At 35.7% G+C, this 17,075-nt stretch overlaps 1 protein-coding gene across 8 annotated transcripts in view; it reads left to right on the top strand.

Annotated features, from left to right (window-relative positions):
* ZHX3 (zinc fingers and homeoboxes 3) overlaps positions 1–17,075 on the top strand; it is a 185,865-nt gene that overhangs the window by 78,083 nt on the left and 90,707 nt on the right. For 7 of the 8 annotated variants that reach the window (XM_074211986.1, XM_074211978.1, XM_074211977.1 and 4 more), the window contains exon 3: positions 10,131–10,262. The exons of the other annotated variant lie outside the window; for it this stretch is intronic. The gene's annotated coding sequence lies outside the window, so the exon portion shown is untranslated. The remainder of the gene's footprint in view (positions 1–10,130; positions 10,263–17,075) is intronic. 8 annotated transcript variants of the gene reach the window in all.

Raw genomic sequence — 17,075 nt, 5'->3', positions numbered from 1 at the left:
TGTTGAAACCTTATTTATTTTATGTAACTTTGAAAAAATGTTTATAATCAAGATTAATTTCTATGGAGATATTACTCAATTGTAAAATAATTATAATTTTTCCAAGGCATCAGTTTAATATAACAATACCTCCATTTTGAGAATGAGAAAAAACTGGAAGGATTTTCTTTTTTTAATTTAAATTCCATATGCTAATTTGAAACATCTAGTTTATTTTCCCTTTTTTGTGGTAAAGGAAATATAGGTTTTATTATGGTTTTTTCTTTTTTAAATAGTATTTTATTTTTTCCAATTATATGTAAAGGAATTTTTAGCATTCAGTTAAAAAAATATATAGTTCCAAATTTCCTCCTTCCCCTTCTCACCTCTTTCTTCCCCAAGACAGTGAGCAATTTAATGTTATATATGTGCAATCCATAAAACATATTTCCACTTTAGTCATTTTGTGAAAGAAGAAACAGATCAAAAGAAAAAAAAAGATCCACAAAAAGCATAAAGTAAAAAGTTTGCTTTATTCTGCATTCATATTCCATCAGTTCCTTCTCTGGATGAAGGTAATAGTATTTTATATAATGAATCCTTTGGAATTGTTGTGGATCATTGTGTATTGCTAAGGAGAACTAAGTCATTTTTCGTTGCTCATCGTACAATGTTGATACTATGTACAAAACTGGTTCTGCTCATTCCACTTAGTTCATTATAAGTATTTCCAGGTTGTTCTAAAAATCCTCCTGCTTTTCATTTTTTAAAGCACAGTAGTATTCCATTGCATTCATATACCACAACTTATTTAGCCCTTCCCCAATTGATAGGCATCCTCTCAATTTCCAATTGAGCCACCACAAAAAAGAGCTACTATAAATATTTTTGTACGTGGAAGTCTTTTTCTCTTCCTTATGAGCTCTTTGTAATATAGCCCTGGTAATAATACTCCTGCATCAAAAGGTATGTCTTTTGGGCACAGTGGAGTTTCAAGCAAAATCATTTAAGTTGGTCAGAAAAGTAACTGCCTTTGAAATCTGTATAATTATTCATATTTTTATCTCAATAGCCATCTCTTCATTCATTTAAAAATGGAAATAAGGCCAAAGTTAAGCAAATCTCTTACTTAATCATCTCTTTTCTTTGTTTCATGACACTAAAGCAAATATAAAGAAGAGATCTGATTTATACCTAAGTTTTTGAAATTAGATAAATTAATCAACTCTATAGTACTTTGTGTCCATACCACTCATTTAATGGTTATTGTATACTACTTGATGTTATTAGTTGTTTGTGTGTGTGTGTGTGTGTGTGTGTGTGTGTGTGTGTATGTTTTACTTATCCAATTATATTGTTAGTTTCTAGGGAGCAGTAACTGATTCTTATGCATATCTTCCATAGTAATTACATGGTGCCAAATATAGAATTTTTTTCAATACTTCTAAAGACCTGTGCTTTCATAAATATGAACTATTTCTTCTGCCAACACAGATCTCAACTCTTCTATGTCTTAAATGGTCTTAAAACATTTCTAAAATCAAATATAAAGGAAGTATAAAGAACCCTTCATTTACATTCTTCTTCATCTTGTAGATTGGGTCCCTAGAGGAGAGATATTCTAATTTCACACTTCTAAAACTATGTTTTTATTTTGATTCTGGTCACCCAAATGATATGATGACATAAAAACAAAGACATTTACTAAATTGGTATAGAAATAACAGTAGCAAAACATCTCCCTTATAAACCTGGGGTGTCCTTTCATTCAAATAAATACAGCATCAGTGGGAGGAGTAAATACATAAAGAGTTCATAAGTGGAGAAGTACACATATAGAGAGAGAGCACATTGCAAGGCTATTTTAGAAGGGTGGTAACTCATGCCTCTAAATCTCCAGGTCCTTTAACATCTTTGTCTTACTCCTGACAACCTTGATCTCAGTCTTCAGAGGCTGGTCTCCTGATTTCTTATCAGATGCTGCTGTTCCAATGGATGTTGCATAATACTGCTTTGCTACTTAGTGAGTAGTAGTCATCACTGCTTCCAATTTTGGGTTAAGTTGACATCTGGAATACAGCTATGCTCGTTTTTTAAAGAACCAGAGCTATTGTACACCCTGAGACCTCAGCAGGACTCCAGTTCCAGGACTCACACTCACCTAGCTGGCTCTGTTTCACATGATATGGTCACATTCCTTCTTTGCAAGATATTATTGCTAATTGTAGGAGTTGGTTGAAATCATCTTTTTCCCTCTTGTGCCCATCTAAAGGAAGAAAGAAAAAGATGAAGAGTAAAATATCAAAAGCTTCCTCAAAGAGCTAGATTCTTCTTTCCCAACAGACTCTCTTCTGAATTGACTCCACAGCTTGATTACCAGAAGGGGCAGTTCTTTTAGTTTCTCTCCCCCAAATAATGTGGCTGATCCTTGAGCCACTAGAACTTTTTCATCATTATCTATTGTCCTTTTCCCATACCTAGTGCCCTGTCTTCCCAAAAATCCCCTGCTGTGGAATATTCCAGGTCTACCCAACAAGATACCTAAATAAGAGACCAGAGAGCTCCAGATTGATTATATAAGTAGTGTAATAGTTAAAGTGGGATATTCACATCAGGTTAGTCTGGGGCAACTGCCAAACAACATATTGATTCCCGCTGCAAAGATTCCCTCAAACCCCTGTGGTAATTATAGAAATCAGACAAAGGGAGGTAGAGTTATACAGTATGTTAATGTGGATTGGCTAATATTTTGAGTTTTACTCTGCTCAGCACTGATCTTGGGTCCCAACCATCTGGGTACACTATCAAAACTGTTTGGGCTGGAGTCTCTCGGGCATATGAGGCTTTGTACTAGACACTGTGGTCATGCAGTCGATGTGTTTTTGTTTTTGTGGGGGGTTTTTTTCACTCAACTCAGTCTTGGTTTACATTATTCATGACTTTCATTGATGGGAACACCATATAAAAACGTCATAGCTTTACTGCTAGAGATTTTTGCTAGGAAATGTACATTATTCATGGCTTTCATTACTTAAGGGGTCCACATTGTGATTTTCACCAACAGGGACCCTACATGCTCCATAAGGTTGATTGTTGAATTTCCTTCTTCCATAGTTCAGGAAAATTCCTACACATCTCCTTTGTACTTCTTCAATATAAATATTTTATTTTTGCTCTTTTCCACAGTATCACTGTCATTTCCCAGGGATTCCCCCTATCTTCCTGCAAACCTTCCTTTGTGATAAAAAAAATACAATTAAATAAAATAAGCCATCACATTAGACATAAAGTAGTTCACTTTTATGAATTTCTGCAGCCCTACTAAAGCTTTTTACAAGAGCCCAGTGGAGGCAGAGAAGGGAAAGAAACAAGTAAAGACACACTGATATTTATTTCCCTGCCATTTCAGAGGCATAATTAAGCCTAGAGTTTTCAAGGAAAAGGGGGTGATGAATATAAGCAATATCTTCCTTTATGCAGATTGAGTTAGCTGTAAAGAGAATAATTGACCTTATTGTGCACAAGAAAAGATATAAACTGCAACTGATTAACACAGAGGCATTCTGTGTGTACTGCTGGTATGCTCATCACTTGCTAGAGAACCTTGTGGAAGTAGGGATGTCAGTTCCCCTGATGAATGAATCTGTTGTAATGAAGTTTGTGTTGGAAGGACAATTCAGATACAGTCTAGGTTATAAATCCATGTTAGCAAATTAAGCCCCTGCCCTACCCCTCTAGGAGTGTGCTTTGAGGAACTCAGACATTAAGGAGACTTTCTATTTATCTACCTTAGCTAGGCTATTATTTGGGCAACAGTTTTTCACCAGGTTTATGTTGAAAATTTTTCCAATTTGATAGAACCTGGGCAGAATTTGCATTTTGGGGTGGCTAGGTGGCGCAGTGGATAAAGCATCGGCCCTGGAGTCAGGAGTACCTGGGTTCAAATCCAGTCTCAGACACTTAATAATTACCTAGCTGTGTGGCCTTAGGCAAGCCACTTAACCCCGTTTGCCTTACAAAAAAAAAACCCTAAAAAAATTGCATTTCACTGACATTCCCATTTCTGGAATGCTTTCCCTTGTCAATTCTACCTCCTGGTTTTTCTTAGTTCTATACGAAGCCTTTCTCATTCTTAACTCTAATCTTTTCCTTCTGTTGCTTATTTCCTAATTATCCTGTAAATACTTTGTATGTTGTCTCCCACATTACATTGTGAGCTCCTTAAGGACAGGAATTGTCTTTTGACTTTCTTATTATCTTAGTATAGTACCTGGCACCTTTATACTGAAATTTGCTGCTGCTATTGTCATTTGTCCTTTTTTCTTGTAGAGGACCTTGACATCAGGTAAGTAGAGGCCATGATAAGCAATGAATTGCGTGCGTGTGTGTGTGTGTGTGTGTGTGTGTGTGTGTGTGTGTGTGTGTGTAGGGGGTCAGTGGGGGTGCTATGTTAAGTCACAACCTCACTTTCTCCTTCAGAGTCATCTGGGTCCAGTGGCCAGATACAGATCAGGATGACTGGAGATGGCCCTAGATGCATAGGAAGCCTAGGCTTTTTTAAAAAATATAACAAATAAATGCTTGTTGACTGACTGACATGGCCTTTGAGAACCTAAGTTTATTAACATGCTAAGATAAGTCAGTCAACAAGCTCTATTTTTTTTTAGTGTTTACATATTCCCTGTGCCCAATGGGGGCAGATAACACATGTAAATAATTACTTAGATACTGTAGCCAGGGATGGTGTGGGGATTCTGGGAAAGGCCTTCTGCAGCGAGTGCGACAGGAGACAGGAGTAAGGCTGCAAGGGGGGATAGCTATCCAAAGACATGGAGTTGGGAGAGGAATGTCATGGGTAAGGAGCAGCAAATAGGAAGGAAGGACAGTGAGGCTGAGCTGCAGAGAGAATATGGAGGGTAGTAAAGTATAAGAGGATTGAATAAGGAAGAAAGTCTCAAGTTATGAAGGACTTCAAATGCCAAGCAGAGGATTTGATATTTGATCCTGGAGTAGGAAAATAAAAAATTAAGTGGAGGATGAATTGGAGTTGGGGGAGAGACATAGAGACTACAAGACTGGTACTTTATCTGTGTGTGTGTGTGTGTGTGTGTAGTTCAGTTTCTTAAAACTTTGGAAATCTAGGGAATATTAGAAAATAAGTTGAAAAGGATAGGTTGATATGTTCCAAAATATTCATAACAGCTCTTTTTGTAGTGGCAAAGAATTGGAAATTGAGGGGATGTCCATTAATTGTACAGTGACCAAACAAATTACAGTATATGAATGTTGTGGAGTACTATTGTTTTATAAGAACCATGAATGGTTGGATTCTGAAAAGCATGGAATAAATTACAGGAACTGATGCTGAATGAAGGGAGCAGAACCATTGTACACATTAACAATAACATTGTGAGTTGATCAACCTTGATAGATGGCAGCTCCTCTTAGCAGTTCAGAGAGCTAGGACAAACCTAAGAGATCTACTATGGACAATGCTATCCACATGCAGGGAAGGAAAGCAAAGCAAAATCATCTGAATGAATACTACATTCACTTTTTAAAAATTTCTCTTATGTTTTTCTTTCCTATCTCATGTTTTTCTTTCTTTTCCCTTAATTCTAATTCCTCATACAGAAAATGTCTAATCTGTAAACATGTTAAACACAAATGTATATGTATAATATTCACCAAACTGTTCTCCGCTGAGGGGAGGGGAGTGGGAAGTTAACTTAAAAATATGTATACGCATATGTGTAGGAATGTTGAAAAACTTACATAACATGTAACTGGAAAAATAAAATATCAATTGAAAAAATAAAAAGGAAATAGTAATTATTTTTTAAAAAGAAAATAATTCCTGAAAATATGGAATGGGGCAAAAAAAAGAGAAAATAATAGGTTGGAACTAGTTCATGGAAGACTTTGGATTTTATTTTGTGCATAATAGGATGTTATTGAAAAGTGTAGGGTTTTGTTTTTTCTATGGAGTGGCATCATCACTTAGGAAACTATCACATCTATATAGCTGAGATATGATGAGGACCTGAACTAGATTAGTAACTGTGAATATGGAAGGGGAGGAACAGATTGAGGAGATTTAATTTGGAAAGACTAAACTCATTCATCTCATAATGAAATAACAGACCCACCTGGAGGACTGCATCTGAATCTAGAAGCTGGAAATGCAGCAGCACTCCATAATCCATTGTATATTGGCGTTATACTTGGAAATGACTGAACCAGTAGAGCAAGACTTAGCAGTGGCCAGTGGGAGAAAACTGTTCACCATACTCACATGTCCTGCAAAGCTCATACTCCTGGCATGAACTGCCTACAGTTGAGATGATCAGGGAGCAGACATGACAGAAGTATTGCATAAGTCTTAGCAACAGTTTTCATGTGAGTAGTGCAGAAAAGAAGGAAACTGATGACTTTTCACTTACTGGTGAATAAGAGAATCATATTGCCATCATCAGATAAAGATAGACAATTGAAGGTTTCAAAAGGAATTATTTTTTAAAACATGTTAAATTTTAGTTTTGGTGGGGTTGTACTTGGGCCACCTCCACCTTGCACAATGGATTCCATCAATTAAGCTACCCCATGGTCAGGGTACTCTATAGGTCTGCATCTACCAAAATCATAACTCCCATTGTTGTTTAACTTTATTCAACTAAAAAATATGATTAATTTAAAATCAGGGTCTTTTAATGAAATTACATAGTAAAAAAAGTATTAATAAAAGACTTCTTTATAAACCTGAGGCACACTTTGCCACTAATATGCACATCCCCACTGGGATGAGGGCACACAGCATACATGGAGACATGCACAGTGTCCTTCCTCTGCTTCTACCAGGTCTACTTCCTTGCTTTCCTCAAATGGCGGGCAGTCTTTGCCAGCATGGGGTCTTTGCTGTCCTTGTGTTGTGGTGAGCTTGTCTTCTCCACTTCATTCTCATGCAGCTCTGCTGGTCGCAACTGCTCCCTGTGCAACACCATTAGGCAACAGGAGCTCTGGCTTCAGAAGTGTCTTCAGCTCAGCTGTAAATACTTTATCATAAGCCAGCAGGCTCTGGGGCTGCTATTTCAAGTCAGGTCCACAAGCATTGATTAAGCATCAACTGTGTGTCAGACCCTGTGCTAAGCAGATAATGTGGATGTAAACAAAACATATTTCTGCCCTCAGGGAGCTTACATTCCACTGGAAGGGAACTCTAGTCACACAAACAAACAAATAAAATATATACAAAGTAAATACCAAATCATTTTGGGAGCAAGGTGATACTCATAGCATGTTGAAATAGGAAAAAATTCTTGGCTAGGAAACTCAATTACTTGGACTTTTTATTTTATATTTATTTTAGGAATTAACTTATTATATATGTATATATATGTGTGTGTATGTGACATACAAAATTAGATTTATTTTATAAAAATCCAGTTTTTTCCCATTGCACTGCAATAGGTTATTAGGGCCCTGAAAGGGACAGTGGAATCCAGAGTCTGTTTTCCCTATAATTCTTTTTAAAAATTAAAAGCTCTTATATACTTAGTTTCATTGGAGTAATACTGGAAAGCAGGGGTAACTTCAGCATCTTTTTCTTGTAATAAGGTGTTGTTTGTTTAGATTGTTGTTGTTTTTACTGTAAAGCCCATTTCCTCTGTAGAAAGAAATTCCTTACCCTGGGCCAGGTTCTTTGGAACACATAACTAGAATCTCTCTAGCTAACCACTGTCTTCAGGCTTAAATCTGTCTTTCTACCTAGATTTCATGGTCATTAATGGAAAGGTTCTTTATTGAAAACTTCACTGTAATTTGAGCATGATAGGTTCCTTGTATTCTCTCTATACAATTCTGTCATCAAGCTCTTATAACATTTGTTTTAGAGGCTTACTTCACAACAAAAATGATTTTGAGATTTCAGATCTCCCTTTTTTTTGTTTTTGCAAGGCAGTGGGGTTAAGTAACTTACCCACAGTAATTATTAAGTGAGGATGAATTTGAACTCAGGTCCTCCTTACTCCAGAGCCAGTGCTCTATCCACTGTACCACCTAGCTTGCCCTAGATCTCCCATTTTTCAATCACAAAATTCCTTTGTTATCCTACGTAAATGAAGAGGGATGGGGGAGGAAAGGGCAAAGGCACATGTAAACAAACGTAGGTATCAAGGCCCTTGTTGTTTGTCTGCCTAGCCACATTTCTGCCCTTTTTTTAATGTATACATGACCATCAACAAATCTTACAAGTGTACATGAGATTGCAACATACCTGCTTTATAATATCCAAATAGAGATATCTCTTAGATAATTAGATATATGGGGCTAGAAAATAATTTTTTTTAAAAATGCTTGGTATTTGAAGATTTGAAAACCTTTTGTGTAGAAGTAGTTGAATTGCATATCATTGTCATTTCTTCTTAAAACCTTTGATATTCCCCTTTTTTCCTTCTTGAAACTATCTTCAAACTTGTAATCTATACCATATCATTCACAATTTATTATATATTGTCTTATATTTGTGGTACTTACTTTAGGCTTCTTATCCCAATTCCCACTAGCCTTAGCGAATTGAATCCCTAGACAACAGTTACATCTCCCCTCAGGGTTATTGGGGTAAACTCTTGAGCTAAACTCTTGGGGTTGGAGGATGCTTTTCTATTACTATAGCTCATTAACACTATGGGTTTGTATCCCCTATTGGTAATGAGTTAATAGCAATTAGCCAAACTTAATTAGTTTATAAAGTATTTTATAAAGTACTTACTAAGGTGTACTATAAGAGCTCTTGGTACAAACTTTCTAAAAGTCTGGGACATACTTCCCCACAAGTATATATAGTCTAGAGGAAAATGAACTCAATCTGAAGGTATGTGAGGCAAAGGAATAACTCACAGTACTCAGAAATCCTTTGCTCTCTTCATAGAATCCTCATGTAGTTTTCCATAGGTATAATACAGCTTTTTCTTGGGCTTCTTGTAAAATACTAATATTGCCCTTATTCCTTTGGCCTGAGCTGCCAATGTAGACCCACCACTCACTGCTCTTTTGGAGACTGCTAAAACAATGAGAAATCCAAACTTTAATACCCTCTAATTAAAAGTAAAGTGGGAGAAATAATACAGAGGTTTTTCCACTCTGTTTCCCCTACCCCACTTCTCATGTAATCTCTTTCAAAGATTTCATTGAACTATTCTTTCCCCTAGGTTTCCAGATCCTGGAAATTGTACATTTCTGAACTAATTTGTTTTATTTCTATAAGCCCCATTGGTTGTGACTCAATCTCTTCCGTCCATCCCAATACAACTCCTATGCAGTGTCACTCAAGCTTATCCAATGGTTTTTCATTCTCTCTTTTCACTTATTTAACTAGATTATTTTTACTTTAATACCTCTGATTTATTGATTCAAAAGATTTAATAACTAATATTTATATAGTATTTAAAATAATAAGGCACTGTACCAAGCACCTTACAATTATTATCCCATTTGATCTTCGCAACAACCCTGGGAGATAGGTACTGTTATTATACGCGTTTTACTATTGAGGAGACTGAAGCAGACAGAGGATTAAGTGTCTTGCCTGGGGGTCACCAAGCCAAGAAATGTTTGGAATCAGATTTATACTCAGGTATTACTGACTTCAGACCTAGAATTCTATCCACTAAGTTAGCTATCTAGACCTTAGCCCATACTTCTGATTAACATATTCCACAGAGAAGTATTTGCCTCACTTGTTTTCAAGGTAGAGACATAGAATACCCCTCTTATATATTGTTCCCTTTGGTATTATATGTTTATTGTTTCTTTAGCCTATAAGTTCATTAATTTACAAGGGGTTACCATTTTTGTTGCTCTTCTAGTTTCTAATATAGCCCTGGCACATTGTATATCCTCATAAGTACTTACTTTGACATTATTTCTTTTAATAATAATAATGATAAATCAAATGAGAAAAGAAATATTTGTCATATGTTGCTATTTTACTATGCTTCTATTAGAAAGTTTTAAGAAATCTTAATGCATACCTTTCTCAGTTGAGCCAACTTTTATATTAGCCATTTTTTAGAGGAATTCACTATTCTTTAATGGAATAAAATACTTCAGTACCTTTGTTACTTTCTAGCTTATCAAAACCATTCTTTTTCTAGGAAATGTTAATGAAAACTAGTGCTGAAGTTTTCAGTGAAGTGAAGTGACAAAATTCTTTGATTTACCATCTGCCTCTGTAATGGAACAGATATTTTTGGTGATAGTTAACCACCATTTAGAGATGGACATAGGTAAGTTAATTTATTTTTTAAAGAATAGGCCCAATTGTGTGGCTTTGGAAGCATTTTAAAAGTTAAATTTATGTTTTATTAGAAGCAAAGTTATGTTTGGGGAAAATTATGATATTTTGTTAGAGGTGGTTGAGAAGATATGACTTTGTTTCTGGTATATAAAGCATACCTTATAGCTAAACACTATGAGGTAGGAGAATTGAATAGAGCGAGAGTGCTGGAAAATTACTTTGTTTTCTTTTGGTTTGGGATTTTTGCAAGGCAATGAGATTAAGTGACTTGCCCAAGGTCAAATAGCTAAGTAAATATTAAGTTTCTGAGGTCAGATTTGAACTCAGGTCCTTCTGATTCCTCCACTGCACCTCTTAGCTACCCCTAAATTATTTCAAAATGTTATCAAAACATTATGCTCAGAAAGTAAAATATTCTGGGATATAAACTATGTACTAAAAAATATTAAACGTGTTTCTGCGATGATATTTACTTAAACTTTTATATAATTGAGCTTGGCATGCCAATATTATTTTTTCTCATTGGATTTAACACCATCATTTAGCTCAGAAACTTGTGAAATGGTTAATGAACCTAGTCTTTACTAAATAAAAGTACAGCCACTACAAATATATTTGCTTACAGTATATTCAGTAAACTTTTGATTTAAAAATTTATCATTACTTTTCTGGTCAACAGTGTTCTTCATCTTTTCTGGATGTAAGTTCATAAAAATCATAAAGTGTTAGATCTTGAAGGGACCTTTTAAAAATGAGGATTTGCCTATGGTCAGACCTTTCACTAATCAGTAATAAAGTCAATACTAAATCCTTTTCCATTATTTAAAATTTTCATATTATTTAAATTTTTTCTGGTTTTTTTCCCCCCTCTATTGTTAACATTGATTGTAAAGTCATGAGAACTCAAGGAAAGTCTCCAACATGTTGGGTGAATTCCCAGTGGTGAACTTATAGAAGGACACAGGTAAGAGTCACATAGGACCAATAAACATGAATAGGCTGCAATCTACATTGTTGGAGGCAGTACCTACAGTCATGAGGATACAGTTCCATCTGAATATTCAGTTTCAAAACTTTTCATTTTCTTTTAAAATTGATAGTATGAAACTTAATATTCTTCTGCATTTTCTCTTCCTGCCTTAAAAATTTATCTCTCCCTGTCCTCAGCAAAAGAATAGGAGCATGTGGGGAAAGAGTTAGTAGGGGAAATTCTCTAGTTAAATTGATTTATAAGATTAATGTCTGAAGACATTTCAAAATAATTTCCCTTTTATAAAAACTTTTATAATCTGCATATCTGGTGCTTTTTTAAATAATCTACATAACTGGTATTCTTCATATACATGTGATAGATACCTGCCCTTGTATTATTTGGGAATTATTCTTAGTTGGTTCTGAGATACTCTTACAAACTACTGAATGTCATCTCTTTTTTCTCTTGCTAGCTTGCAACATTCTTTACCCCCAACCAAACTATCTCTCTGCACTTAAGACTTGTTCCTGAGATATCAAAAAGCCTAGACAATCCAATAGAAAATGAAAACAAGGCTCTATAACAATTGATTAAAACTTAGAATAGATATCTCAGAGAGTTGAGATCTTAGACATGGATTGGTAGTGCTTCATGATGATGAAGGAAAAATTCATTTTATGGAGGAGAGGATGGAAGGAATAAGTATTTATATAGTCCCTACTATGGCCAGGCACTGGGCTAAACCCTTCAAGAAGTGAAGGACAGTGGGGTACTGCTATTAGCCAAATCCAGACCTTGGAGACATTCTCAACTCCTTCATCTCATACACCCATCTACATATGTATACATGTAGTCAGTTGCTATGTTTTGTCTAGTTTACTTTCACAACATTTCGAACATTTTTTTTCTCTACTCACACAGTTACCATCCTAAGGCAGACCCTTATCTCATCTGTACTGTTGTAACAACATCTTAATTGTGCTCCTGCTTCAGATCTCTCCTTTCTCTAATCTGTCCTTCACACAACAGGATATTTTTAAAATTGCAGATGTTAGTTACTTTGTCATTCACTTGTGCAGTAAATTCCAGAGGCTCCTTGTCACCTCTAGGAGGTAGTGTGGTACAGTGGAAAGAGTTCTGGCTCTAGATTTAGACCTGGGTTCAAATTTCATTTCTCATGCTTTCTCTGTGATCTTGACCAAACTATTTAACATCTACAGATTCTCATCTTCATCCATTTTCTTCATTTGGAGGAGAGCGGGGCGGCTAGGAGACACAGTGGATAGAGCACTGGCCCTGGAGTCAGGAATACCTGAGTTCAAATCCAGCCTCAGACACTTAGTAATTACCCTACTTGTGACTATATAATTGCCTTGGACAAGCCACTTAACCCCATTGCCTTGCAAAAAACTTAAAAAAAAAGGAAGGAAGGAAGAAAAGAGGAGGGGGTTGGCCCAGATGCCTTCTGGAATTTTTCCTGCTCTAGACCTTTTTTTTTTTGGTCAGAAATCTTGTGTTTTATATTTCAAAAGCTCTCTACAACCTGACCCCAACTGTTACATATTATAACCCTTTAATAATGCATTATTTTCCTATTTTTCTTACTGTTTCTTATACATAGCTCCCTATATCTTTGCACAGGTTGTTCTACCTATCTTAAATTTGCCTCCTTCTAACTAACATCCAATTTCCTTCAAAACACAGGAGGGGCAGCTAGGTGGCACAGTGGATAAAGCACTGGCCCTGGAGTCAGGAGTACCTGGGTTCAAATCCGGTCTCAGATACTTAATAATTACCTAGCTGTGTGGCCTTGGGCAAGCCACTTAACCCCATTTGCCTTACAAAAATCTAAAAAAAAAAAAAAACAGCAAAAGCCACCTTCATCCTAAAGCCTTCCTTGGGTCCAGAGCTTAATACTTTGCTGTCAATTTTCCTGCATGTATTTTGTCTATACTTAAATACTAACTTAAATGCTGTTAGCCAAATAGAATGTAAGCTTTGTTAGGGAAGGACTTTTTTTTGTTTTTGTATCCTCATTGTCTGGCATATGGGCCCTTAATGAATATTTGTTCATTGGAGTATCCAGTTACAGGAACAGCTAGTAGGCATTTTTGGTTAAAGTAGAAAGTGTTTGAAGAGGAATAATATGAAAAAATTTAAAGGAATAATATGAAATAAGCCTGTAAAAGTAGGTCAGAATCAGGTTTTCAAGAATGCCAAACTTGGGCACAGTAGATAGGGCACTGACCCTGGAGTCCAGAGGACCTGAGTTCAAATCCAACCTCAGACACTTAATAATTGCTTAGTTGTGTGACCTTGAGTAAGTCACTTTAACTCTATTGCCTACCCCAAAAAATGAAAGAAAGAAACAAAGAAACAAAGAAAAGAAAAGTGTGGAATTTGTAATTCATCCCAGACTTGTATTTATTTAGATTGATAGTTTGGTATCTCTGTGGAGGATTATTTAGATAAGAGAGAGACTAGAAATAAGGGAGGCCAATTAGGTGGCTACAGAACCTCAAGTGAGGGCTTGTGAGGGTCTTGAAAAGGGAGTTGACATGAAGGATGTTGAGATAGCATTTTTAAGACTTGAAAACCAGTTCATTAGAGGACTGGGGAGAATGAAGAATCAAAGATGACTGATGTTATAAAACAGAATAACTGGACAGATGGTAGTTCTCGCCACAAAAGCATAGCTGTTAAGAGGAACTGGTTTAGAGGAATATAATGATTACCATAATGTAATGTTTGAAATCCCAGTGAGACATCCAAGTGGAGATGTCCAGCACATAGTTAGTGATGTGAGAGTAGGGTTGAGGAAAGAGCTTCAGGGTAGATAGAGAAGTTTGGCAGTCATCTGCATAAGATTGAAAATTGACCACAGCATTGAAGCTGATGGTAGTATAGAAAAAGAAGGGAGACAGAGCTTTGAGGGATATCTACTCTCTCCCACATGGTGGGAAATAAATGATGATCAGCAAAGGAGGAAGAATAATTAAACATGTAGAAGAGTCAGTAGAGAATAGTGTGACTGAAGTCATAGAATAAAAAACAAGTGGGGTAAAATGAATCACAGTTTCCTATAGAATATGCTTTTTGTGTTGTTATACACATATATACACAAATATACATATATATATATATATATATATATATATATATGAGAAAATATTCTTCTGAATTGGTTTAAATGCTGAATTTTCCCCGCAGATGATGCCTCTAAACTGTTTCATGAGCATGAAACTCATGACTCTGGGCATTCTCTGGCTGTCCCCCATCCCTGAAATTCTTTACCTCCTTTTATCCCCACCTATTAATTTCTCTGGCTTCTTTAAAATTCTAACTAAAATCCCTTCTACAGGAAGTTTTTCACAATCTTTCTTCATTCTAGGAGGAGGATCCATCATAGGAGACAGAGAGACTATAGTCAGATAGGTAGGAGAAATATTAGGAGAGCATATTGTCCTCAAAAATCTAGAGAGAAGACAGTATCAAGGGAAAAGAAATCATCAGTAGTGTTAAAAGTTGAAAAGAAAGAGGATTGAGAATAGACCATAGGATTGAGCAACTAAAAGATAATTAGTAATTTTGGAGATAGCTATTTTGGTGGAATGATAATATCAGGAGCCAGATTGTAAGAGGTTAAGAAAAGAGTGAGGGGAGATATAAAGGACAAAAGAGATATAGAATGATACCATGAATAGAAGGCTCAGTTTTGCTTTGTTTTTTTTTTTCAGGATAATCTAAACATGGTTGTATTTGTAAGCAGCAGAAAATGAATGAATGAGGAGAGATTGATAATAAAATGGTATGGGAGTGGGGGAAGGGGACATTGTGTTGGGAGAGAAGAGATGGAATGGGATCACTTGAACAAATAGAGGGGTTAGTTTTTAAAGAATAAGGCCACTTTATCATATGAAATGAGTGAACAAGGAAAAAATGATAGGTGTCTGAGAGATCGATGAGAAAAGGAGAATTCAAGGTAAATAACCTCAGTTTTTAAAGTTTTTTTAAATTGTATTTTTCCAATTGTATGCAAAAGATAGTTTTCAACAATTATTTATTGGTGGGTTTTACAGTTTTCTTCTTCCCTTCTTCCCCTCCCTTCCCCTGACAAAAAGCAATCTAATACAGGTTATATATGTATAACTGTGTTAAACATATCTCCATATTAATCATGTTGTGAAAGTATCAAATCAAAAAGGGAAGGGGAAAAAACTATGAGAGGGAAAAAAACAAATTTTAAATATTGAAAATAGTAAGCCTTGGTCTGCATTCAGACTCCATAGTTCCTTCTCTGGATAAAGATGGTATTTTCTATCACAAATCCTTTAGAATTTTCTCTGATTATTATACTGCCAATATGAGTAAGTTAATCATCATAGTTGATCATCAGTCAATGCTGTTAGTATGTGCAATGTTCTGGGTCTGCTCACTTCACTCAGGATCAGTTCATGAAAGTCTTTCCAGGTTTTTCTGGTCTTGTCCCTCATGATTGCTTACAGATCAATAGTACTCCATCACATTCATATACTTCAATTTATTCAGTCATTACTCAGTTGATGGCATTCCCTCAATTTCCAATTCTTTGCCATCATGAAAAGAGCTGCTATGAATATTTTTGCACATGTGGGTTATTTACCCTTTTTTGTGCTTTCTATGGGATATAGACCTAGTGGTATTGCTAGATCAAAGAGTATGCACAGTTTTATTTCCCTTTGGTTGTAGTAATAACCTCAGTTATGATAGGTACAAGAATAAAAAGTCCTTAAAGGAGGAAGTCCTATCATGTCTGGTCTAGTTGTCACTAATATAAAAAAGCAGCCACCTGTATTTTTCATTAGTATGGTTTTTTGAGTTTTGTTGGGCTTTTGTTACATCCAAGTATTTGCTTTATGCTAGCCTGTTTGTTGAGTTGTCTAATACTCAGATCCTCCTCATTAGCCAAACAGCCTAAATAAGCTGACATTTTAGTGCCTATTCTTATCAACTGATTCTGGTTTTTTTGCCTACCACATGGACTGCAGCCTCCTTTCTATATGGATAGCTGACTGACAGGTGCAGAGCTTAAACTGTCACCATTTCTCTTTACTCGGGACTGCTTGCAGTTAACTCCACAATTAAGATTCCCATTAACTCATGTAGCTTGCCCTGAGATTTTTCTAAAATGACACTTTTACAATAGAAGATTTTAAAGCATATATAAAAAAAACTTAAAAATAAAATAGAACAAACAGAAAAAAGTATATATTCCAACTGACATGATTAATTCCCACCAAGGGAAGAAGGATAGAGGGGATTTATTCCTTCTTAGTATTAAAGAAATTCAATTCTCTGGGTAAAAAGTACTCAATAACAGTAGTCATCCCAGATGTCTCTTTTAGGATGTCTAGAGAATTCTCCCAGGCCTCCTTTGAGGAAAGCCAATTCCACTTGAAAAGGTAAATACATTTATTTATTTTGCTTGACATTAATGAGGATATTCTCCTCAAATAATAAGTAGAATAGACTTCTCTGACTTCTAGAAAAAAATATGTGGTCTTGTTCAGAGAAATTTTATTCATGTATAGTGTTAGGTGTATATGGTGAGTTGTTTTGGTTTTGGCTTTTGTTTTGCTGTCTTCAGCATTGTCATGGCTGGCAAAAGAAGTGGAATTGGCTTTTAGTTTGGGGGTTTGACTTTTTAAGACAATTATAGTAGTTTATCTTAAAATCAAACTATTTTCCAATTGAAGTTCACCTTGTTTGAAAATTACAAGATCATAGATATAGTGCTTGAAGGGTCCTCAGAAGTCAGATGTCCTCAGATTCAGCACTCATAATTTTTTT

This window comes from Macrotis lagotis, chromosome 1 (assembly GCF_037893015.1).
Source record: "Macrotis lagotis isolate mMagLag1 chromosome 1, bilby.v1.9.chrom.fasta, whole genome shotgun sequence".
NCBI lineage: Eukaryota > Metazoa > Chordata > Mammalia > Peramelemorphia > Peramelidae > Macrotis > Macrotis lagotis.
Note: the sequence above shows the minus strand (reverse complement) of the source record. Positions and strands in the feature narration are given on the sequence as shown.